We start from the raw sequence: 25499 nt of genomic DNA, 5'->3' as shown, positions 1-25499 counted from the left end.
GTTATTTTATTCAAATATTCTATACATAAAATAAAATATAATATCAAATATTAATAATATCTCAATCTTAATTTTTTAATCTTAAAACAATAAATATATTTTTATGTAAAATATACACTATAAAAAATTAATTAAATATAAATAACTTAAAAATAAAATTAATTAGTTATTAAATTGATTAAATTAGAAAACATATATTATTACAAATTAAGAATTATTATTGGTATTTAAAATATTTTGTATTATTAATAAAAATTCATAATATAATTAGATATTTTTAGTAATTAATTATCATAAAATATATTTATTTATTTAAGTATTATTTTTATCTTTTAGTTATTTTTAAATTTTATAAATAATATTTATTTATTTAAAAATAATTTTTGTAGTCTTGTACAAAAATATAATTAGAAACATTTTTTTAGTCAGTTTTAATCTAGTTGAGAAACTAAGGTTTGATCAATAAAAATAATAAAATTAAAAACTATTTTTTTATTTCAAATCCTTCACTTCACTCATCTTCTTATGCATTTCATTCTGATTCCAATTCCAATTTCTTTTGTCTCCTCCTATTCATGCATTTTAACACACGAGTCTTGAGTAGCACGCCTTTTCTTTCTTCTAGAGTTTCCCTTCATCAATTCCCATGGCTATCAGAGCCCTAGATTTCAACTGGTTGGGTTCTCTCACTGTTTTATTCCAATTCCAATTGAATGGAACTCGTTTCTTGCTCCATGCTCGCCACCAATGGTATCTTCACTTTCTCGATTTACCTAATTTTGCTGATGTTCTGCATTTTCATATGCTTCATTATTCTGTCTAACTTATGATATTTTGCCTCTTTTCTTTTCCTGGCATATCAGTTTTTCATTCATATCCCACTAAATTTCTGGCAAGTCCACTTTTCAACAATTTTTAACTCTGCAGATGTCATTTTTTCCGAAAATATCTGATTACAGTTAGATGTTTGAATTTGAATTCTAAGGTGGAAATATGGGTGGAGTCGTGGGTGATTGTGAATTTTGATATTTAGGTTTAGGAAAGAATAGAAGCATAGGCTTCTATTTTTGGTTCTGCACTTTGTTGGGTTGGGCTGATTAACTCTGAGTTGAATTCTGAATTTGGAATTGAAAAGTGTAGCTTGATTTTGGAGCATTCCATGGTATTCACATCTAACATGGGATGCAGTAGGGACAACGATTCGCTACAGTTAGATAAGTTTATTAAATTTGAATTGTAAAAAAAAAGAAGTGTAGACTTTGTGTAGTTGAATTATTTTTTTGTAGAGAATCCAAATCCCGTGCAGTAATTGTTAACTTCACTTTATTGGTGCCCTTTGAATATAACATCCTTTATAAGCTAGAAATTCTGTTCTAAAATTCCATAGTTGCATAACTCAATTTTTCATCTGATCCGTTCTTACAACTGATATGTGCTACCAGTACGATCTCTTACCTTTACGGTGATAAGGAAGGATGACAGCTAAAATTCATGGCAAAATTCTGTAGGGTTTCTTGCAGAAATGTAAACTGGTGGTGACCTTAGATTATGATTTTTGGTGGATAAACATTGGAATGAGGGATCCTCTTTTTTTTTTATTTATTTATTTATTAGGAATGAATAAATTAAATTAAAATGAGACCCTTTAGGGGTGTTACAATTCTTTTACTAAAACGATCTATTGTCAACCTACACTTTCTCAAACCAGACCAAGCAATGCCTACATTATTTGGTTAGATCTAAAATCTATAGCTAAAGCTACAAAACGTCAACACAAATAGTAACTGCTTTGCATAATTATAGATCAAAATTGCAGCAATTATCAGAATTTTAAGCTAAATTCTCCTTATCAAGAAAAACTTGACCAAATAGAATTGCTTCTACACAAATTTTGGCCCTGAAGCTGGGAAGTTCCTCCTGTTGACAAAGTCATTCCTTCAATCATATGTTCCTTGTACAGCTTTTGATAAAAGGACACAAATTCATCTGCTCTGTTTCCATCTCTCGCTGCATATCCTTAGGTCTTCACTGTCTTTGTCTACAAATTCCGAATTGTCCTGAACCTATGTTTGCTGTCCTTTTATATTACAATTCCAGAATCTTAACCAATCTGAACTTCTGCTGCCACAGTCTTGAAACATAGCTTGCTGCTTTTTCATTCTACATTACTTTCCTTCTAATAGTTTACTTCTCACGTCCTACTTATTCAACCTTCCACCTGCTGCCGTCCACTTCTCTGTTCTGCATTTGCCTCCTGCTACCTAATTATCAACGTAGCTAATGAAGGTGCCACTTTCTTCTTCCTTTGCCTGCAACTCAGTAAACAAGATCCTTCCCCTTCCTAGGCTAAGAGGTATATCAATTCTTTACATTTTACATAGTAATTTCTCTGCATAATTACTGCAGAATCAGTATTGCAGAATTGCAGATACAATTTCTCAACAGCTCACAAAATCAGAACTCTTGGTGCTTCAAACCTTCCACCTGAAAAACATGTATGCCAGAAACATACCCTTAAGCGGCACCTGTAGACTAACCACATAGTTAGCTTAAGGATTGTAAACATGCCCTGGGATTTAATGCCCAGTCCTAATAGGAAAAACTAAAGGCTTTTCCTCTTCATCCAAGACCAAGCCTGTAGCTGGGCTAGGTTAAAGATTTCTTCAGCATCCACCTTCTCATCCTTAAAAACAACCTCACTCCTTTGCCTCCATATGCACCATAAGACCGTTACCCAAACACTCTTCTACGCTCTATTCCTTTTCATGCTAAGATGTATCAAATGGTGTGCTATTTGGCATTCCATAAAGAGATGGTTAGTCGTTTCTTCAGCTGCATTACGTAATGGGCACAAAATTGTGGGTAGGATTACACCTCTTCTTATTAGATTCACCCTTGTCGGTACTTTGCTTTTCAAAATTCTCCAAGCTAAACATAGAGCATTTGGATTGGGATAGCCTTAACTTCCCAATGGGTTTCCAATTCTAAGCTATATTCAGAATTTACAGAATTTTGTATGACCTCATATCATATGCCGATTTCACTGAGGAAATTCCTCCTTCAGCTAACCAAAGTAACCTATCCTGCAGCACTTGTTGTGACACCTTCACATTCAGATCCTTTTGTTAAACTCTTGTTTAACAAAATTGAATTATCTGTCATGCAGAATCTAAATTTCTAGTACCTTACCTGCTCTCGTTTTCTGATCATCTTCTCTCACACAACTCATTTGTAATGCATTACTCATTTCAAAGAGTCCTGCCAGTACTTTTATTTTGTGAATTTGTTCTCAAAAGCTGCACTTTGTTAGATGACAGATTATGTTTTCATTTATTATTTAGAACATTGAGCTCCTGTCCGAATTTTCAGCCAGTACAAGCATATGATTAATTAACAATTAAAAAAGTACATCATTCGAAACAAGAAAGTTCTCAAGAGGCGAGACTTTCCAAGTGTTTGGCTTTAGGCAATCTGTTATTACATTTTACTCTATAATATGCAATTGAACTACTCCTGTTTCACACATTTCTTTTGAAAAAAAATGTTGAATTGCAGATCAGAAATGCCACTGAGATTATTATATCCATGTGCTTTCAATACTGAATTTGTAAATGAAATGGGTTTTAAAGATTCAGCATTCGTAGCAAGACTTCCTGGTTGAATTGGAAAGGTGTCAACTGCATTCCCTATTGAATTCACAGAACTGGGTTGATCATTCTTCAAATCTGTAAACAAAGGCTTCTATACTAGCAGCAACCTCTTCCTCTCTATGACGCAGTTGTACTTATATTTTAGTTTTGTAATGAATAATTTAAATTATAATAAAAAGTAAATTTTAATTATTGATAATTTATTTTAGGATTATTGAACTTAAATTTACAAATAAGTATAAAATATAAAAAAATAAGTAGGTAAACAAGATAATATTTAAAATAAATTATCATTAATTAGAGACCAATATAGTGACCATCATTTAGTCTTTACATATTTGGTCACTAAATTAATTTTTGTATTATATGATCACTAAATTAGTTTTTCTATTAATGGTCACTAAATTGCTTTTTATGTAATATAGTCATTAAATTAGTTTGTATATAATTATATAATATGGTAATTAAATTGGTTATTAAATTATTTTTATATAATGGTAACCAAATTGGTTTGTAAATTAGTAGTTATCAAAGTTTTACTTATTACAATTAGATTGTAAATTAGTTTCTAATTAATGACTAATTTTATTATTTAAGAGGTTAATAATTTGATTTTTAAAATCAACTTTTTTTTAGTGATATTTTTAAAAGATTGAAATATTTTCTAAAAACTAATTTAAATAAAATATATTAACCAAATATTCTCAATTAACAAATTTTGATTAATCTTAGAAACATATAATACATAAAAAAAAATTAATTTGACACCTAAATGGATTTTAATTGCAATTATTCTTTTACCTTTCATAACAATGTGATCTTCATTCTCAATTCTTACTTTAAAAATATTTGATGTGGAACTCTTTGAAAAGTTCACTAATAGGAGTCATATAATTTGTACAATCATTATTTATAAGTCAATCTTTTATAAATTTGGTGAGTATATCTTTTCAACATGTCCTAGTTGACAACATTTATAGCATTTTGCATATACTAACGCTTCTGATTAGGTTCTTACAATAGGAATAAGACGAAAAATATGTGTTGTTTTTTTATCAGCAAACAATAAATTAAACAAATAAACTGTAGCATTTCAATAACACTTCAGCATTTCAATAACACTCCAATCCTTATAAAAAAACAAATGCACCTGTTACACAAAATCAGTTCCTATAAGAGTTACTCCAAAAAAAACTTTACGCGGATTCTCTTCCAAAATAGCCAACTCTTCTAAAAATTTCTAATCATCAGCAGCAGCATTTCCATGGTGCCACTTTCCTACAGATCTCTCTATAAAAAATCTGGCATGATAGATGCCCTCCACATTACAATGATGCTACCATTATGGAGTTTTACATTCTCCTTGTTCTACATAAAAATGGTTCATCACACATGCAGCGAAACAGCTTATAGGGCTTACAAAGATTCCTAAAATCACATACCCAGCTTTCTAAAAAATTAAACATTGTTGGTAATAGCATGGGTTATACGTGTTGCAGTGACCTTCCACGGATAACCAAAAAACCTGTTATTTCCTTTATACCTCATCTAGTTTACGTGCCACCCTTGCAAGGGAGCAGGAAAGTCATACAACAATTAACCAAAACAAAGCAAATCCCTTCCCAAACTTTTGCTACCAAACCAAAAGATATAGTAAGAGTATTAAATACAGATGTAATTGAAAGAGCTAGAAAAACCCTGCCACATCTCATATTTACACATTAGTTTACAAAATACCCCACTTACGTTAGTTTCCATATAGAAAACTGTAACCCGTACCACTTAACAACCACCCTATAACCTTGCTCTTCACCTGCTTTCTTTCCAATACCTCTCAAACACTCCAAAGGCTCCAAACACAATTGTGGATAACAAAAATAGGCTGATTTCTCTTTACTTGTTATCCATCTCCAAACCAAATGCTATCTTTCTTGAAACAAATCTTGAAAATGACATGATTCTTTTGCCTCCAAATCTCTCATATAACTGCTATCTAAATGTAGAAACAACAAATAATTAGTCACTATATTGACTAAATTAAATATTATTTTAGAAACTAATAAATTATTGGTATCTAAAGTGATTTCTATTATTAATAAAAAATTATAAAATGGTTTAAAAATTGGTATCTAAATTAGTTATCAAGATTTTAACTGTCTCTAAAGGACTAATAGAGACTAAATTTAGAATATAAAGTAGTAAGTAGTTAAAACCTTGGTAGATGAGAGTTTCCTTTACCAGGTTAGGTTAAAATTAACACTGATAGTGCTGCTAGGGGTTCTCTTGGTCTTGCTACTTGTGAATGTATTTTTCGTGAGAGTATGTGAGCTCTATGTTTTCCTTGATGTTTAGACTGCTTTAGATGTTGAGTTTTATGGAGTTATACATGGTATTGAAGAAACTCAAAGATGAGTCTTACTAATTTATGGCTTGAATGTAATTCTGTCTTGGTTTGTGCAGTATTTATTGCTATAACTAATGTTCCTCGGATGCTTCGTAATAGATGAAACACTTGTCTTAATTATTGTGGAAAAATCAAGTTTAGGGTTTCTCACATTTTTCATGAAGGGAATGTTTATGCTGAAAAGTTTGCTAACTTAGGATTTATTTATAGAGAACAATTTCATTGGTATATATGACTTCCATCTAGTCTTTTCTTAGAGTTCTTTATTAATAGGTATAGGCTTCCTGTGTATCGATTTTGTTATTCTATGAGTTTTGGTCTAATCTCCCATATTTACTTGTATTTTTTTTTTAAAATTTAATAATACTTTTTTCATGTGATGACAGATGAACTGAGATGTCAAGTTTCATAGTGATGATGCCTAACATGAGAGTTTTTATAAAAAAAATAGTTAAAACCTTGGTAGCTAATGATTAAATACCAATTTAAAAATTATTAAAAAAATCATTAAATAAAAACTAATTTTAGAAACAAAAAATAATTAGTATCTAAAGTAATTTTTATTTTTAATAAAATTTATAAACAAATTGTGACACATCTAAGTTCTTTTTCAAACATTGTTTGTCTTTTTTTTAGCTTATATTGGGTTTAAGTTAGAATTATTAAGTTCTTTTTCAAACATTGTTTGTGTTTTTTTTAGCTTATATTGGGTTTAAGTTAGAATTATTAATAATATGGTGTCATTTAAAAGAAATAAAACATTTTGTCCTGATTTCTTGTTTATTCGTAACTTGTGCAGAGGTGAAAGAAGAAACATAAGAAGAATGGAAAAAGAATTTGTTGTTATTGATAAAGTGAAGAAAAATGAAGGAATGAATTGCATCTTTATGCCTTACTTGGAAACTGAGGAACTTCATGCTTCTTTCTTATCCCTTCTCATTCTTTAAAATTGCATCTCCACACCATTCACTTCATATTGTCTTTCGCAGCAAGGTTGGTCCTAAATTCTTCTTCTTCTTCACATTCCATCTGCACAAATCTTCAGGTTCGTTTCTGAATTCAAAATCATCAATTTAGTTAGATTTTGTTACTCTTATATTACTCCTATTTTACATCCATGACAATCTTATGAAGTTATGAAATATATCATCAACTATTTGAATAGTGAAAGTATATTAACAGTTTCACTACCACCTTTCCGTTTCAATAATGAACAATATTTTCTTTATATTAATCTGACTATTTTAAAAATTTCAACTCAATCTTGATTTTTTACTTTTGTCATGTACCTTTTAGGCTTAATCTTGTTTTTTTTATAAGTCTAGTTTCACTTGTTTTTATAGCCTAATTTCAACTTTCTAATCAAATAACTTTATTCATTTTCATCTCTTCTCTTATTCAAATATAAAAAGTATTTTAGGATCAATTTCATGAATATATAGAGATGGGATATCAACTTAAACCCAAAATCATTTTCATCATTTTGATCTTAGTTAATTTAACGGTTACATATGAATTACTTATTATAATCATTACATAAATAAATCAATATGCTCACTTACCATATTTGATTCTCAAAATATTACTCCACTACAATAATATTTTAAACCATTTTAGAAACTAATTTTTTTTTTTTGTTTCTAAATTAGTTTCTAATATTGTTAAATAGTTTCTAAATTGGTATCTTAAAGTTTTTGCTACCAAATTTAGAAACTAAATAATGGGTACTTAAAACCTTAGTTACTAATTAGATACCAATTTAGAAACTATTTAACAATAATAGAAACTAATTTAAAAATCATTTTTTTAATTTCTAAAATGGTCTCTAATTTAATTATTATTGCAACTAATTATTTTAGTCTCTAAAAATTGATTTCTATTTCATGATTTTCTTGCAGTGTCCTATATGCAACATAAAATTTCAAAATCATGAGATATACTTCAAAATAGCTTTTATTTAAGTCACCTTTCTTAGCAATGTTTATAATCTAAGTAACAAAAACCCTAAGAGGGGGGAATGAAATTGACATAATTAGTTAGCACACAAGGAAACTTAACCTAATCAACACTAGCGCAGAAATGTTAATCAAATGCGGCTATTTTACATTTACAAATTCGGCTATTTTACATTTACAAATGCGGCTATAGAGCCGCATTTGATCAACATGCAGTTGTAAATCAGAGAAATACAAATGCGGCTATAGAGCCGCATTTGTAAATGCGATTTACGAATGCGGTTATTTGAAATAGCCGCATTTGTATATTCTTCTGAATGAGCGGGGGTTTTAGGGGTTTAAGATTTACGAATGCGGCTATTGGTAAATAGCCGCATTCGTAAATCACATTTACAAATGCGGTTATTTACTAAAGCCTCATTTGTAAATCTTGTTTTTTGATTTACAAATGCGGCTTTGGTAAATAACCGTATTTGTAAATAGTGTTTTTTTTTTAAAGTTCAATTCGTATTGTCCCTAAACCATATAAATTAACCTGCATAATGATCAAACCCAGTCAGACAAATACAAAAATATAGAGATAAATTGAGAGAATCAAAATGTACATTTACAATAGTAATAAAACATAATAAAACCGACACTATTGATTAACTATGGTAGAGTTATAAAAATTTATGAAATATGTGGATCAAGAATCTCTGACATATGAAATGCCTTCCGAATTCATTGGTGTTTTGTCCGTGAATAACTGCATTGCAAAATATAGTTGACATAAATTAGTTTTTAGATATATATATATATATATATATATATATATATATATATATATGTTCAAGAATTATAAAAATGATTTAACATATCATGTTATTACCTTTTTCCAACCAATTTTAACACCTAGTCTTATAATGGTAATCATCCATTGCATAATGTAATAGCCACACTCATAGCTTCCTAGTTGTTTATTACACTATAATTCAATAAAAAGTAATATGTTAGTATATTGATAAATAATGATAATAGAGAAAGAAAAAAATTACAAACCTTTATTCTTATCCAGTTCAAATTATTTAAACTGGATCGACCTTTTAGGATGTTATATCCACGCCATGAACTAGTTAATACAAAAAACCTCGTTACTAGATGGTTAATTAGTAACATATACAAAGTTAAGTTTATAATGTACTTACGTATCAATGATATCCTTAAATTTTGTGGGAATCTTCTTGTGTAGGGAGCATAACCACACAACAGTCTTATCAACCATTGATAAGACAAGTAACTGCCAATGATGCCTATATCATCCATGAAAAGAGTTAGTAAATATTTAAAATATGAAATAGTAATATTTGATGACATAGAATTAAACTTACTCATTAATATAAGGGCATAAATAAATTTGTTTTCCCTATTTTTCCAGGGTGTTAGTGATGTATGCTTGAGTCTCAGATGACTTTGGTCCAACGAGATTAGTATATGCAGGATCTAAGAATCCATACATATTTTCCTTCCCCTCAGTGATATAGACTCTATGCAAAAACCTACAAGTTTTTAGTTAAAGCATAATCAATAATAATTTAACATAAAGTAAATTGAATAATAGGTAAAGATACTTACATCATAAAAAAATGAATTATACTTATATTGAGCTCCTGATTCCTAGATATAAATTCTGATAAATCTGTGTTGTACATCATCAGTGGCAGTTCAGTGTTTATTTGAAAAAATGTATCATCCCACGGAATTGGAAAAGGTTCATTGCCAATCTGACTAGCAATGAGACCTAATGAAGCTATAGGATTGTCAATTGGAACCTCACGCTTCTTCTCCGGACTTGGTGGCCGAAAAGGTTTCTACAAGATAAAGAACATTTGTATTAAATTATATGTAATATATAAATATAAATAAAAAATAATATAATGAAATGAAATTATTACATGAGGTTCTGGCATAAATCGAATGAGCTCTCTGGACCAGGCAACGAATGTCTGAAATGCATCGGCCACAGTGGTTACCTCATCTGAAGGTAGTGGAACACGAGCATCAGGAAATCGTACTTTTTCAACTGTTACCTTCGCCACATCAGGGGAGAGAGGAACGTTATGTAAGGTGGTGGCGTCTTGATAGACTTTTCCAAGGGCCACCACCCGAGGAAGTTTGCCGCCCACTACCAGTAGCTCACAATCCTTCGTCTGCCCATTGATATCATCCCTTGATGTTGGAGGATCCGCACAACTCCCCTCTGTGCTCTTGGGAGTGGGACTAACAAGGGATTCAGCACAAAGTTGTTGCGATAGAAACTCTTGTAGCATTTGATCATTCTCCTTTTTCATCTGTAGCCACATCAAATCAGTCTCCTTTCTCATCTCCTCCATTAATTCTTCACGTATCTTAGTCTTCATTTGAGTTTCGTTCTCTTTGGAGGAGGAGGATGGATGTCGTTTTGAAACTCCAAAATATAGTTTAATTCCGACCCCTTATCTAGCTGCACGAACACGACCACAATGCCCAGGTCGTCCAATTGCTTCAAACAGGATATCATGACGACCTTCAGCAACAAATTTACCATCGGATTCCAAGGAATCCTGCAAGAGTACACAAAAATAATATTTTAATTCGGGCTCAGAACTAGCTTACAATTTTAATTCGGGCTCAGAATAAATGAAAATAACAAAAATAACTTACAATTTTTCCAATGATAACCCCGGATTGCTCAGAACTTGGTGCACCCGACTTTTTAATTCGGGCCTCTTCCATTTTACATGGCGAAAAGGTGGTGATGGAGGAGAAGTGACCCCTGTTTCCACATTCTCAGACAACGTCCCCTGTTTAGATTGCTCCCTTTTCACCATCAGTGCTTGCTCAAGTTTTCGATACCCCGAACGAGACATAACGTGCGGGGTAACATTCTTCAAAGCTATCTCTTGAGCTTTCTTCCGACGATCCTGTCATAATTGAAATAAACAAACTGAAGTAAATAAGATAAACTTATTAATGTTATATAAACAAAAAAAGTTAAGTTACTTCACTTACCATCCAAGCCTCATTTTGACGGCTTTCTTTAAAAAGACGTCATGTCTCTTCATCAATATGTTTGTACTTTAAACATGGATTTTCGTCTTTAAGGTCGCCAAAAACGTATCTCGAAGTCAGTCTTAACTTAAAGGTACGAAATTTAAGTTCGATATTGGATATAATCTTTGATCGAAGCGGTTCCACATCAGGAATTTCAAAGTTTGCCTGCAAAATATCATCAGCAAATTAAAATTAATCAATGAATATTAAAAAGCATTATATCAAAATGTAAAGCTTACTAGAACATCCTCCCAGATCATGTTCTGGTCGACCTCTGACACCTTATCCCATGAATTAACTAGAATGGAGAGCCTCTCACGAGAAACAACTCCAAGATAACTCATAAAATCATTTGCTTTAGGACCAAAAGCCACTCTAGTGTTGACGTCAATGTCAACACGTGTCTTCTCTCCAGCAGCACGTCTCAATGCGAGACGCTTCAATCTAGTAGGTCCTCTGCTGCCTCGTCCGGATCGAGGTCTGAGTGGGGTCTGATTGTCATCCATGTCTCTGTTAAAAAAATTAGGTAACAAACATTAGTTAATCTGCATCGAATTAAAATCTTATAAAAATAATACATAAAATTCTAAATCTAAATGCTTATTTACAGGTTGCATGTGGGTTGAAAGTTCATATGTAAATTCCTTCACTGTGGTATTTACGGGTTGCATGTACATCATCAAGTACATCGTCATCTTTATTAATTATCATTGGTGTGAATGAACGGGGATCACCATTTTCAATATCATCTATGGTCTCCCCTTGTTTTTTGCCGTGTAAAACGACATACCAATTTTACGTGTCTTCTTCGCATATTGGACATGCTTTATGACCCTTAACACTATAACCTAATAAGTTACCATATGTCGGAAAGTCATTGATGGTGCAAAATAACATGACATGAAGCTTGAAAGTTTCATTAGCAAATCCGTCAAATACTTCAACACTGTGGTCCCACATTAACTTCAAATCTTCAATTAGAGGACTTAGATATACATCAATATCATTCCCTGGCTGTTTTAGACTGGATATCATCATAGACAACATCATGTATTTTCGCTTCATGCACAATCCAGGAGGTAAGTTGTAAATAACTAGTAAAACAGGCCATGAATTGTGATTTGTACTCATTACCAAAATGATTCATTCCGTCTGTAGCTAAACCAAGTCGAATATTTCTTGATTCTTTACCAAACTCTGGAAACTCATCATCAAATTTCTTCCACTGAATAGAATCAGCTGGATGTCGGTACATGCCATCACATTTGCTCTCATCTACATGCCATCTAAGATTCTTAACATCGTTTGGGTTTGCAAACAAACGCTTCATCCTTGGAATGATGGGAAGATACCACATAACCTTCATTGGGGGTCCATGCTTTTCTATATCTTCAATAGTATCATCATCTTTTTGTTTCAACTTATAACGTGATAACCCACACCTCGGACAACTTTTCAACAATTCAAAATTTTTCCGGTATAATATACAATCATTAGGACATGCATGTATCTTTTTATACTCCATACCCATTGGACAAAGAATCTTTTTGGTCTCATAATTACGATTAGGTAGAGTATTTCCCTCTGGAAGCATATCCTTCAACATCTGAAGCAATTCCGTGAAGCTTTTATCAGTCCATCCATTTATTGCTTTCAAATTCATCAATCTTAACACCGCCGACAACCGTGTGAAGTTAGTTGATACAGGATACAATGGAGTCTCTGCATCACTTGACATACTTTCATATCCATGCGCTTTTGCAAAAGACTCAGCTCCTACATCACGAATCATGTCTTCTAATCGATCATCATCTACATCATCGTGTACTACTTCATCCATGGTGGACCCCACGTATTCTTCAGTTACGAAAACACGTGGTAAATTTAATAATTCACCATGCCATGTCCAAGTTGTATAAGATCGAAGAAATCCATCACATACCAGGTGCTCCCTCATTATATTAACATCCAGTATCTTTCCATTCAAACAATTAACGCATGGACACCTGATCTTTGCTCCATCATGACCACTATTAATCGCGTTACGTTGTGCAAATTGTATAAATTCTTCTACTCCTCTTTCGTACTCCTCACTTATACGAACAAAATTCATCCAATTTCTATCCATATTATATATTCTGGAATAATTAGAATTTTTATATCAGTGTTCTATCTCACGTGTTTGCCGAGGGTCGAACACCCCCGGACTCAATACCAGAACGTATTATTGCTAAATATAACATATAAAGTAACAACTAACTACTAAATAATATAAATTACATAATACATGAAAAAACATACAAATTCAAATTATAAATTATAATAATATAAATTTTGAAAAATACAAATTATAATACATAAAAAACATACAAATTCGAAATATAATAAATACTAAATAATATAAAATTTAAAATACACAATAAATTATAATACATAAAACAAAATAAAAAAAATGCAAAAAGAAAAATTAAAAAATTTAAAAACCAACCTTGTGGGTGAACCAAGTTGTTGGTGAAGAGTGGAAGGGGAGAAAGAGGAACATCGGCAATGGCGGCGGCGGCGGAGCAGCGAGTGAGAGACAATGGAACAGTACTGCCTTCGACCAACAATGGAAAGAAAAACGAAAGCCATTAAAAATGAAAGCCATGGAAAGATTGAAAGGAAGAAAGTGAAACCTTGGAATGGTATAACGTACCTTCGATCAATACAGCAATGAAGTTCGCAAACGAGAGAAAAACGAAGAAGATGAGCGCAAACGAAAGAAACTACGAAACTATTGAGACACGTAAAATTTTTAGGGTAAAAAGAATTTACAAATGCGGCTAAACGTAAAAATCGCATTTGTAAATAAGCTTTTTGATTTATAAATGCAGCTATTTGAATAACCGCATTTATAAATCAAGCGCTTTGATTTACAAATGCGGTTATTCAAATAGCCGCATTTATAAATCAAATTAATTTTAAAAATATCACCGCGTTTTTTCCAAATGCGTTTAAGCGCTGAGCCGCATTAAATAATTTAATGGAGCGCTCTTATTTTTGTACTAGTGCAATCAGAACCCTCACCAGAAACTGGATCAAAAATCCTCACTACAAACTGGATCAATTGATCACAACTTCCTTAGTTAAAAGAGTTTAAAGAAAGAAAGAGTTTTAAAAATGAATAAATAGTTTAAAAAATTAATTTATATTTTTAAACATAACTTAAAATTTTAACATTTATTATTTTAAAATCATCCCTTCTAATATACTTACAAGACTTGTCATCAATATATAGAATATACTTATGTTTTTTAATATTTCACATTTAATTTTAAATTATAACAATTATATCATATTTAAATTTATGTTTAAAAATATTTTCATACTATGTTATATTACCAAAAAAACATTTGTTCTTTAATTAATACCTCTTAAAACTTGTTTTCCTTTAAAAAATTCATTATTTTTTTATTCAAAAATATTAATAATTTGTTAGGGAAAAAATGCATTTAAGTTTAAAATCTATTTTTTTATAATTATTAGTATCTACATTCTATTATCTTTAATTTTAAATTAATTGTTTTTACGATAACTTGTAAACAATCTTTAATCATTATAATATTATTTTCAGCTCATATCACATGTTATTTGTATTAGTTTATTGGTTAAAAGAATAAATAGTTATTTTAATTAATATAATTACATATAGAAAGATAGTTGACTCATACATATGGAGATAAGAATTCTGATTTCTTTCGGAATAGGAAGACAAGTAATTATAATACAAAAATATTAAAATATTAAATATGTCATTACATACCTATTTTCATGTATGTTTTATTTGCCTTGTTTGAAAGGTTAAAATACACATGATAGTTTTTCCAATCATTTCTTGTGGAAACTAGTCTTTAGACATTACAGGTTAATTAATTTAAAAATCAATTTATATTTTATTATAAATATTTAATGCATTGTTTATATATATATATATATATATATATATATATATATATATATATATATATATATATATATATATATATATATATATAAAAGCAATCCTCTTGACACAATATTAATTTTAGCTTTTTCTTGTATAAAAATAAGGTAACTTGTAAATAATCGTTTTTATCTCTATGTAATATAATAAGTATGACATAATTTTTATTTATTATTTTTTAATTACATATATTTTGCTAGAATACATGACATTATAATATTTTATAACTAATTAATAACTAATTAAAGAATTGTTCATGTTTAGGAAATTGTATCAACTCAAATGGAGGACTTTTTTCTTTCCATTGCAACAAAGATTGTAGAATATGCAGTATTTCCAATTTTAGACCATGCTCAATACTTGTGTTGTTTCCACAACTTTGCTTCGAATCTTCCAAATGTCAAAGAACAACTGGAATTGACTCGAGAGAGTGTGAATAAGCGAATTAGAGAAATCACTAATAAGACTGAAAAAATTGAGCCACCTGTAGAGAAGTGGTTGAAAGATGTTGAGAGAGTCTTAGAGGAAGTGAGACTACTAGAACAGAGAATATTGAATGTAAACAAGAGCTATTTGAGAAGGCAATGTCAATATTCTCTTGCAAAAGAAATAGCAAGAAAAACAACTAAAATGATTCAGCTTAATCGTGATAGCAAGTTTGAACCGTTTTCTACGATTATTGAACTTCCAGGCATGAAGTACTATTCTTCCAATGATTTTGTTATGTTCCAATCTGCAGAAGCATCGTACAACGAGCTTCTAGAAACATTAAAGAATAAAAGTGCTTCTGTGATTGGGTTAGTTGGATTAGGAGGCTCAGGGAAAACTACTTTGGCAAAAGAAGTGGGTAAAAAGGCTGAAGAGATGAAACTCTTTGAGAAGGTTATCATGGTAACGGTGTCTCAAACACCAAATATCACAAGTATCCAAGATCAGATTGTTGACCAATTGAGTTTCAAGTTAAAGGAAGCATCAGATATAGGTAAAGCAAAAAGACTATCAGAGAGATTAAGGAAAGGTACAACTCTTTTAATCTTGGATGATGTATGGGAAAAGCTAAACTTTGAAGCTTTAGGTATTCCATTTGATGAAAGCTGCGAGACTTGTTGTGTACTCCTAACAACTCGAAATATGGAAATATGCAATTTTATGCAATGCCAAAGTATAATTAAACTTGATCTCTTAACTGAAAATGAAGCATTGACTTTGTTCAAAAAATATGCAAATATAACTGATGTCTCCTCATAAGCTTTGAAAGGTGTGGCAAGAAAAATTATTAATGAATGTAAGGGATTGCCCATTGCAATTGTGACAATCGCAAGCACGCTAAAGGGGAAAACTATTGAAGGTTTTAAGTTAGCATTGTCAAGGCTAGAAAATTCTAAGCCACTAGATGTTCCAAAAGGTTTAACAAGTCCTTATGTTTGTCTTGAATTAAGTTACAAGAATTTGACAAACCAATTGGCTCAATCTTTACTATTGTTGTGTTCTATGTTTCCAGAGGATTATGAAATAGATTTGGAAGAGGATTTCACACAGTTGGGATGTTTGGATCAATGGAGGATGCAAGGAGAGAGATGCATGAAGCCATTGACATTCTGAAGAGTTGTTTTTTGTTAATGCAAGCAGGAACAAAAGAAAATGTAAAAATGCATGATTTGGTTCGTGATGTAGCCTTGTGGATTGCGTCTAAAAGTGGTCAAGCGATTTTTACAGGTACTGAAGTGGATCCAAGTGTGTTGGCAAATGATGAAATCATGAAAGATAAGCAAGCAATAGCCTTATGGAATAATGTCTGGAAAAGTGCTTTTCTCGATTATAGAATAAATTGTCCGACTCTTGAAATTCTCTTGCTTTATTCTAAAGGTCGCATAAAAGTATCAGATATGAGTCCTCAAAGTTGGGAAAAGATTAAAACCTTAGCAATCAAAAGTATAAATAGTTACCATGAGAAATTGTCTTTGCCAGAATCACTGAAGTCGTTAAAAAATCTTCGAACACTGTGCTTGAGAGGTCATAATTTAAGTGACATATCTTTTGTGGAAAGACTGCAAGCACTTGAGATTCTGGACTTGCGTGACTCTAATTTTGAAAAACTTCCTGTTGGGATTGTAGAATTAAAGAAGTTGAAGATTCTGGATTTGTACAGATGTAGGATTAAGGAAAGAAATGTTGAATCTTACAAAGTTGTAGAAAAGTGTTTGCAGTTAGAGGAATTGTATTTGTACTTGATCGATTTAGAAAAATGCTCTGCACATGATGTCTCTTTCTCCAAATTACAAAGGTATGTTATAACAAACACCAATTATAGTGAGGAGTTGGTTGGTACAATTATGAAAAAATACGCACAGTCTAGAAGCTTATTAATACAAAACTTTGATGTTGCTGCTCAAAATTTTATATCACTACCAATGAAGGATCTCTTCATGAGAGCAGAGTTTCTTCTTCTGAAGGACCTTGGGGGAGATTATAAAAATATAATCCCATCCATGGATCCACAAGGCATGAATCACTTGACTGCCCTAGAACTCCGATTGTGTAAAAGGATAGAATGCCTAGTTGATAACACTAGCAATACCAACAACAATATTGATTTTCTTCAACCTGAATTTGTATTCCTTAAACTTGTTTACTTAAAGTTGGAAAGTTTACATAACCTTGGAGAGGTGTTTTGTGATCCCTCTTCTCGATGTTCCCTCGAAAATTTAGAAGAGTTCTTGATAGAAGATTGTAGTAATTTGAAGAGCATCTCCTTTCCAAGGAAGTCTAAGCTATGCAATCTGAAGGTGCTTTCAATATCTGATTGTCCTATGCTAACTTCTCTCTTTGTGCCATCCGGTTTCCAATCTCTAGTGTTGTTAGAGAAACTAACAATAATTAACTGCAACGCCTTGAGGCACATAATAGATGAAGTGGAAGAAGGGAACGATGTTCTTTCAAGCACCTCAAGTCATTCATATTTGACACTCCAAAAATTAAGGATTCTTCGAATTAAAAGTTGCAACAATTTGGAGTATACATTCTCTGTGTTTTTAGCCGTAAGGCTAGTAAGTTTGGAATATGAGTATTTATTCGAACATGAGGTTGAAGTATGCATTTGGCAGTGAAAAGGAACGTAATAATGCAGTGTATCCGAGTGAAAAATTCTTTTCTAATTTGGATACTCTACATTTGTGCAAGTTACCAAATGTGATTGAAATTTGGCCTGAATATTCTCGTCCACATTTCCCCACTCTTAAAAACTTATTTTGCATGGATTGTCCCAAATTGCTTGACTCCACATTTAAGACGGCGACTGCTTCAAATCTCCAACAAAAAAACAACTTCAATGGTAATATATTATTATTATTATTTATTATTTCACTAAATTGATTAAAAATAATGAGTTTTAAAGATAAATTGACCTTTTACATAGATTATTAGGAATGAGTGTAGTTTCTTCAATGTTGTTGTTTAAATGCATTAAGAATAACAATCATATCGCACTAGTTTTTTATCATTACTTTTATTCTGATAATTATTTATATTCGTATTGTGCTTGAGTTGAAAAATATATTTATAAATAATCATAATTATATGAAATGGATATTTTTTTATCTAGTCTACTAAACAAGTATTTATCAAATTAATCAATTATATTTTAATGAATTGTATTCATAGCTGCTGTACTGATGGGTTTTTTTTTTCCGATTAGTATTCTAATTTTTTTTATAGGTTTTTTAAATAATGAGTTTTGATCTAGTTTTTTATTTTTATTTTTCAATATATTTTAGGTCTTCTTTCTCACATTAATTTTATTGAAAAGTAATATTTTTTTTTCAAAGATGAATACATGTAAATAATAAAAAAAAATCATACTTTAATTACAAGTGATCCATACACTACAAGAAAATCAAAACCAATTTTCAGACACCAAAATAATTAGTTGCAATAGTAGAAACTAAACAAAAATTAGTTTCTATTATTGGTAAATAGTTTTTAAATTAGTATCTAATTAGCTACCAAAGTTTTCACTACCAATTATTTAGATTCTAAATTTGGTAGCAAAAACTTTGGTTGCTAATTAAATATTAATTTAAAAACCAATAATAAAAACTAATTTAGAAACAAAAAATTTATTTATTTTTTAAAATGGTCTCTAGTTTAGTTATTATAGTAATTAATTATTATTTTTTTCTAAAATTAATTTTTATTTTATGATTTTCTTGTAGTGATATAAGATTTTTGAAGTGTGGTGTATAGTGTGATATTTGATGTACGTTAGTTAGATTGATGATATAATGATTGAAATATATGCACTCAGCCCTTTATTTAGCCAAAATATTACAAATTAAGTCTATATAGAAATTCCATGATTTTGTATTTATCTTTTTCATTGCATGTATAAAAGAATATAGTTATTTTCTTTTCTTTTTACTGAGAAACAAATGTTATTTGCTATTTTTAATGATGAAGGAATGTTAGATTGTTTATTAAAAATTGAAAAGACGTTTTCTTACCCTTTAAAAATTGAAGGTCACTGCTAGCAAATCAATTCCGCAGAACTCAATACTTTCGTATGATCGTATGAAGTCATTAACATAGTTAGTTAAATAAAATTAAGAGAAAAAAATTTTCACCATATTTTACTAAATGTGCAATTTTATTCATAATTTTTTTTCAAAAACAATTTTACTGATTTTAATTACCGATAACTTTATTCAATTTTGAATTTTGAAATGTGTATTTAAACATAACTTTGTCGAATTAAGTGTGCTTAGCTTAGATAACTTGAAAGCTAAATTAATCAATATTACGATATCAACGAAGCAATCAACATTAAGTGAATAGTGAAGATAATTTTGTGTATAAAGGAGAATGAAGTGTAAAACGTAAGATATTAAGAATGAATTATGTTGTGTATACAGGAGAATCAAATATCATGCTTGAGTACCAACACATTCAACCAACTTAAATGCCTTTATTTGTCTGATCATAGAGTAAAAGGTTTGTTCCAATTCCAAATGGGAGAAGAAGGGGGCAGTGGAGAACTTCTTCCTCTAAACTTGGATATAACTCGTCTACACTTGGAGAATCTACCTGAGCTCAACTTCATATGGAAGGGCCCCACAGGTTTTCTAAGCCTCCAAAAGCTTATACCATATTCACATAAATGGATGTCCAAAACTGAAAACCATCTTCTCCATCACTGTTGTTACAAGTTTACCAATGCTGAGATTTCTGATTATAGATAACTGTGATGAATTGGAACAAATATTTGATTTAGGTGATGCACCACAACTCCAAACCCTGGATTCTTCCCAACAACTTTGCTTCCCAAAACTCAGAAACATTGAAGTTAAAAACTGCAATAAGTTGAAATATCTTTTTTATAATCTATTGGCTAGTCATTTTCCCAGTCTGTTTATTTTGAAAATAGAAGAGTGTTTTCAGTTACACAAGGCTTTTGGTTTTGAAAATGAAGCTGATGATGGTGGTGAAGAAGAGACGGCTAAAAAGGGGGAACGAGTACTACTACAGAAACTGAAACATATAAAACTCAGAAATTTGCCAAACTTCGAAGAGATTCACCACGAATTTAAGTTAAAAGAAAATCTTTACAGTCATATGATGGTGGAATGTCCTAAGTATTCTCCAAGTTTATATCTAGATCCAGGTAAAATTCACATGTCCTTTTTCTAGACACAATTACAATGTCTTTGGATTATGATGTTGTTAAGTCAAATATTATTCTATCAGATATGTAAATAGAAGGCTACAATTAAGCAATGCCTCAAGTTATTACCCAACTCATCTCCATGCGCGACAATAAATTGATCAGGTAAGTTCTTTTTGCTACTTTAGAAAGAGGATCAGGTGAGGATCAGGTGGATAATATAACCTCTTTTACTCAGTGATAAAAAGAGGTAGTGCTGCTTACATATGTGTTGTATAAATATGGAAGTTTGACTCGTGTGAAATTGTTTACTTTATAGAAGTTAATACACTTACTTTCATATTTTCTTTTCCTGTATGCCTCATGATTTTCTAAATTTTAGTGCAAATACATAAAAAAAAATGTAATTGACAGTATTTTTTTCCTCTGCATATTTTGAAGTTCTTCAAATAAAATAAAAACATTTTTTAAATAACTAATGCTAACTCGTTGGTCCCACTAGTCTATGACACTCATTATGGAGAAGGAGCATAATATTAAAACATTGATACCATATAATTATTTTGTAGGGAGACAATTGCTGGAGGGAAGCATAGTGTTGTGACGAGTTGGGGTGTGGGATAATATTGAAATTTGTATATAAATAATCAATAACAGAAAGTAAGTTCTTTCTGTTAAATATTTATCTGTGTGAGTGTTTATTTTCTTGTTTTAGGATTCAAGAACTTGATAGGAAATTTGTGATATTGTGAGATGTCTAAGTCTTATGTCGTGTATCGTGTAATATGAAACACTCGGTGCTATATTTAAGTGTTTAAGTGTTTGATTCTTTTCTCTTTGAATTAATCTTTTAGAGTGATATTTATTAATGATATTTATATCATTAGAGCTAGTTAACAAATCCATGTAAGAACTAAGGAAGAAGAATTTGAAATCCTGATTGGTACTTAAAAAGTACCTGGAATGCACCATCATAAACAAATCTCTGTAGCTATTACAAAATTGATTAATTATAACTAACTACATTTTTAGTAAGAGCTAGCAGAAGCCCAAAGAAAACTGATACTGCTACATTACCAATAACATTCTAAGAGAATTCCAAATTTTAACTCTGCAGATCTCATTTTTTCCCAAGTACATGAAATCAAGAAAATATCTTATTACATTTACATGTTTGAATTTGAATTCTAAAATTGTAGTACCTTACCTGCTCTCTCCTTTTCTCATCATCTTCTCTCACAGAACTCATTTGTAATGCATTACTCCTGGTTGCATTCCCTATTGAATTCACAGAACTGGGTTCATCATTCTTCAAATCTCAAAACAAAGGCTTCTTCTATACAAGCACCAACCTCTTCCTTTCTCTCTTATTTTTAGAACTGAGTTATATTTTAGATTTGTAATCAATAATGTCAATTATAATAAAAACTAAATTTTAATTATTTATAATTTTTATAGAATTATTGAACATAAATTTACAAATAAATATAAAATATAAAAAATATGTGGGTAAACAAGATAATATTTAAAATAAATTATTATTAATTAGAGATCAATATAGTAATGGTCATTTAGTCTTTAAACATATGATTACTAAATTAATTTTTGTATTAATGATCACTAAATTGCTTTTTTTTATATATATATTTATTAAATTAATTTTTATATAATTATATAATATGGTAACTAAATTGATTTTTATATAATAATAACTAAATTGGTTTATAAATTAGAAGAACTCTTCCTCTCTTATAAGAGAGGGAGTTATATTTTAGATTTGTAATCAATAATTTTAATTATAATAAAAACTAAATTTTAATTATTGATAATTTTTTTTAGAATTATTGAACATAAATTTACAAATAAATATAAAATATAAAAAATAATGGTCAATAAATTACTTTTAATATATATATATATATATTAAATTAGTTTTTATATAATATAATATGGTAATTAAATTAATTTTTAATAATTGGTTACTAAATGGTTTTTATATAATGGAAACTAAATTGATTTGTGAATTACAATCTAAATTGGTTTTTTAACATTGGTTATCAAACACTACAAGAAAATCATCAAATAGAAATCAATTTTTAGAAACCAAAATAATTAGTTGCAATAGTAACTAAATTAGAGACCATTTTAGAAACTAAAACAAAAATTGGTTTCTAAATTAGTTTCTATTATTTTCTATTATAGTTAAATAGTTTCTAAATTGGTATCTAATTAGCAACCAATGTTTTATCTACCAATTATTTAGTTTCTAAATTTAGTCTCTAAAACCTTGGTTGCTAATTAGAGACCAATTTAGAAACTATTTAACCATAATAGAAAATATTAGAAACTAATTTAGAAACCAATTTTTGTTTTAGTTTCCAAAATGGTCTCTAATTTAGTTACTATTGTAACTAATTATTTTGGTCTCTAAAAATTGGTTTCTATTTCATCATTTTCTTGTAGTGAAAGTTTACTTACTTATTACGGTTAGATTTTAAATTAGTTTCTAATTAAACTAATATCTAATTTTATTATTTTAGAGGTTAATAATTTAATTTTTAAAATTAAATTTTTAGTGATATTTTTAAAAGATTGAAATATTTTATAAAAACTAATTTAAATAAAATATATTAAGCAATCTTTAACCTCAGAGAAAAACTAAGAACATCTTTTGAATAAGCTGTCATAAAACATTACCAACATAGTTATAACATTAGTCTCTTTGTACTTGAAACCAAATTGGAGCCAGAAATAAGAAAAGAAAACTTATACAGGAAATACAGAAAATTAGATGATAGAAGTTTAAATATACCAGAAAGGTGATCCCTTAGGGTTCCATTTGTCATATATTCATAGACTAACATCTGTAAGCACAAAGAAACAAACCAAACAGAACACATAAACTAGTCAGAAAAGGACTTAAGATTTAAGGGAGAAATAGAACCAAAATATTTTCAGAGGAGAATATGAATTTGGATTCCCTAACTTCCCTAGCCATAATTCATTGAAAGATACGTCCCAAGATCAATTAAGGAAGATCATGTATTCAATATTAGTATTAACTTCAACAAAATCACAAGTGAATTTAGCTTTAGCTTGATGAGTAAAAGATAACATTCCGATAAACATTGATATTATAAGGTATAAACATTGATATTATGAGGTAGAAGATCATAAAAAATATAACTTTAGCACAATGATCAAGTTTCTTTTTATTAGTAGTGATAGTAGACATACAACATAAACATCTAAACCAGTCAATGCTAATGATATTTTATTGCTCGTTAAACTCTTAAACTAGATAAGAGTATGTATAAAAGTTCATTTTATTTTATTAATATATTACTGATAAAAAAATGACATTTTATATCACTTGTATATGAACTTTAGTATTAATACTAAATGTTAATGCACAAATACATAAGCTAAATGACCGTTTTGATCTTTATTTAGTTTACTCAATTTACGCAATTCTATTATTAAAAAGTTCGATTTAGTTAATTAATTGGGTAAAAGAAGTTGACTCGTTGATTTTTCAAAATGTTGCAGTACTTTTTTTTTTTACGTTAATTTTATAAAATTAACGTTGCTGGCTTTATGATTTTTAACGATCCTAAATTATTGCAATAATGTGATTCAATCACAGTCATTATTGTAGCAAGTTTTAACTTTACATAATTTCCTAAAGTTACTGACAAGAACTATTATCGGTGACAGTGTTTAAAGATTTAATATTATGTCCACTGAACTGAATAAAATTAAATAAATAAAACAGAGCATTTCCTCCAACCCTTAAATAAAAACAAATACATCAGTCCTCAAACCCTTATTAAAAAAACAAATGCACCAGCCCTGTTACACAAAAACAAGTCCGTGTAAGAGTTACCCCCAAAAAATTTTACAGGGATTCTCTTCCAAAACAGCAAACCCTACTAAAAATTATAATCATCAGCATCAACATTTATTTTCCATGGTGCCACTTCCTAAAGACCTCTCTAAATAAAATCTGGCATGATAGATGCCCTCCACATTACAATGATGCTACCATTATGAAGTTTTACATTCTCCTTGTTCTACATAAAAATGGTGCATCACACATGCAGCGAAACAGCTTATATGGCTTACAAAGATTCCTAAAATCTCATACCCAGCTTTCTCAAAAATTAAACATTGTTGGTAATAGCATCGGTTATACGTGTTGCAGTGATTGACCTTCCACGGATACTATTTACTTTACCATTTTAATGAAAATGACTTGATTCTTTTGCTTCCAAAACTCTCTCATCACTGTTGTTCAAATGTAGAGATAAAAAGTAATTAGTCTTTGTATTAACTAAATTAGATATTATTTTAGAGAGTAAAAAGTTATTGTTATCTAAAGTGGTTTTTATTATTAATACAAATTTATAAAATAGTTTTTAAATTGGTATTTAAGTTAGCTACCAAGATTTAAACTACTAATGTTTTAGATTATAAATTAGTCTTCTATAGACTAATTTACAATATAAAGTAATAAATAGTTAAAACCTTGATAGCTAGTGATTAGATACCAATTTATAAATTATATTATGAATATTTATTAATAATAGAAACTATTTTAAATATCAATAATTTTTTTAGTGTATAAAATGGTATCTAGTTTAGTTGAATAGTAACTAATTATTTTTTGTTTCTAAAATTAGTTTTTATTTAATGATTTTCTTGTAATACAAGAAAATCGTTAAATAAAAATTAATTTTAAAAACAAAAAATAATTAATTGTTATATTGACTACCTTAGT

General features: G+C 29.7%; 2 long non-coding RNA genes and 1 pseudogene across 3 annotated transcripts; all 3 read left to right on the top strand.

The window, feature by feature from the left end:
• The first annotated feature begins 549 nt into the window (after positions 1-549).
• Positions 550-3842, top strand: LOC137826492 (uncharacterized). The gene is made up of 2 exons (XR_011083508.2): positions 550-750; positions 3556-3842. It is a non-coding gene; the product is annotated as an uncharacterized LOC137826492 (long non-coding RNA).
• A 3190-nt stretch (positions 3843-7032) lies between these two features.
• Positions 7033-10479, top strand: LOC137826197 (uncharacterized). The gene is made up of 2 exons (XR_011083430.2): positions 7033-7099; positions 9707-10479. It is a non-coding gene; the product is annotated as an uncharacterized LOC137826197 (long non-coding RNA).
• Positions 10480-15332: 4853 nt separating this feature from the next.
• On the top strand, positions 15333-21123 carry LOC137825599 (putative disease resistance protein At1g61300; annotated as a pseudogene). Its single transcript, XR_016514560.1, has 3 exons — positions 15333-18391; positions 19969-20719; positions 20803-21123. The product of XR_016514560.1 is annotated as a putative disease resistance protein At1g61300 (transcript).
• The last annotated feature ends 4376 nt before the right edge of the window (positions 21124-25499 follow it).

Source organism: Phaseolus vulgaris, chromosome 8 (assembly GCF_051622355.1).
Source record: "Phaseolus vulgaris cultivar YP4 chromosome 8, ASM5162235v1, whole genome shotgun sequence".
NCBI lineage: Eukaryota > Viridiplantae > Streptophyta > Magnoliopsida > Fabales > Fabaceae > Phaseolus > Phaseolus vulgaris.
Note: the sequence above shows the minus strand (reverse complement) of the source record. Positions and strands in the feature narration are given on the sequence as shown.